Here is a 2,213-nt window from a genome sequence, read left to right on the forward strand (position 1 = left end):
TTAACTGTCCAAGCAATTCATTAGTAGTGTGTGTGTGTGTGTGTTTATGTGTCAGTACAGACTTGTTTGTTGGTGTGTGTGTGAGTGTGTGTGTTTATGTTAGTATGAGAGAGTGTAGGTTTCAGCTAATTTATTGGAGACTCATAACAATATATGAACACACACACACACACACTCTCTTTGACACACACAGTCAGTGCTGAGTAGATCAGGAAATCATCAATCATGCACTCAAACAAACACACACACACTCTCTTATACACTATCTGACCGGACACATCGTGTGCAGACACAATACACAGACACACACACACACACACACACTAAAATGCAGACACAATACACAGACACACTGAACTTGTTGAGACTCAGAAGATTCATTTGAAAATAAATATGTTTTACTACATTAGTTTCACAGGCGGTTAGTTTTTTTTGTAAATCATATTTACAGAGACACACACACACACACACACGTTTATTTACAGAGTAATAAATACAATAATGGGTAGCGAGCTAAGACCAAAAGCCTGACAGGTGAAATGGTGGCACAACGGAGTTATTATATACACACACACACACACACACACTCACTCCTTCACAAATGTGTATGTTTACACTCACATACTGTATATATTCACTCACACACACACACATTCAAACACACTCACAAATGTATACATATACATATACATTGGCATTCACACTCTCAAACACACATACACACTCACACACTCAGACTCTCATTGTGTATCTTTCAAACACACCCAAACACACACAAACATTGTATGTCTCTCGCTCTCTCTATCTGTCTCTCTCTCGCTCTCTCTCGCTCTCTCTCTCTCTCTCTGACACACTTATGTCACTCACAAAACTAGATGATTATACTCACATATATATTCACTTACACATACACGCACACAAACACACTTACTCTCACACACACACTCACAATCTCACACTCACACTCACACTCTCACACACACACACACACACACACACGGGCTGTTGAAACTGGTTAAAATCGTTATTCGTCCCCTTGGGTTCCGAAGAAATTATTGTTGTTGCAAGAACTGATGGGCTAAGAGGAATGTTTCCCTTCATTTCTGGGAAGACTGCTTGATTCTGGCACACACACACACACGCACGCACACACACACACACACACACACACACACACACACACACACACACACACACACACACACACACACTTGCTGAAACTCAGATGAGTCTGAGTAATACTGCACTGAAGACAGGAGTTGAATGATCACATGACTATGACACTACAGATGATACTGCATATGACTGTACAGGCGTGTCTAACCTAAGACACTAGCACAAACCAGCCACACAATAACTTAACAGGTCGGCCCAGCAGAGTCCAGGAGAACCCAACAGAACCCTGCAAAGTCCAACAGAACCAGGCAAAGTCCAACAGAACCCTGCAAAGTCCAACAGAACCCTGCAAAGTCCAACAGAACCAAGGAGAGTACGGATGAGCTCAGGTCCATCTGTGCAGGGTCCACATGAAGTGGTTTCTTAGGCACAAACTCAAGTCACACACACACACAGACACACACACACACACACACACACACAGACACACACACACAGACACATACACTCACAAACACACACACACACACAAACACACACAGACACACACAGACACACACACACACACACGGACACATACACACACACACTTACAAGAGGTCTGTGAAGACTTTCTGAAGATTCCCCCTGCAAAGTATATTTTGACCTCTAGTACTCATGAACTATGCATAAGGGGTAGGGCAAAAGCATTGACTCAAGAAATAGGACATGACATCAGAGGTGTGATATTAACAGGATGTGACATCATACAGGGGGGGGTTGAGCGATGAGGACTGGCTGGCATTCTAACCTGCCTTGCATACACAGCATCATCCAGTGAAGCGACACACAGTTCCTCACACACACACACACACACACACACACACACACACACACACACACACACACACACACACACACACACACACACACACACAGTCCACTGCTTCTAGCTTCTTCTCTCCTTTTAGCAGCAAAACGTCTTCTGTGCTCAGAATATTTTTTCCCCAATGTCTTCATATGCACTTCTTCTATCCCCTCCTTTTCTCTTCTCTTCTTCTGTCCTCTTTTCCGCAGTGTGAAGGGGTCACTTCCACAGACAGGCCCAAGTTCAGAGT

At 43.5% G+C, this 2,213-nt stretch overlaps 1 protein-coding gene across 1 annotated transcript in view; it reads right to left on the reverse strand.

Moving 5' to 3' along the window:
- Window positions 1-366: 366 nt before the first annotated feature.
- vegfab (vascular endothelial growth factor Ab) overlaps window positions 367-2,213 on the reverse strand; it is an 18,248-nt gene continuing 16,401 nt past the window's right edge. Inside the window, exon 8 of the mRNA XM_080853680.1 lies at window positions 367-2,213. This exon is cut by the window's right edge and continues 134 nt beyond it. The gene's annotated coding sequence lies outside the window, so the exon portion shown is untranslated.

Source organism: Sprattus sprattus, assembly GCF_963457725.1.
Source record: "Sprattus sprattus genome assembly, chromosome: 16".
Lineage (NCBI taxonomy): Eukaryota > Metazoa > Chordata > Actinopteri > Clupeiformes > Clupeidae > Sprattus > Sprattus sprattus.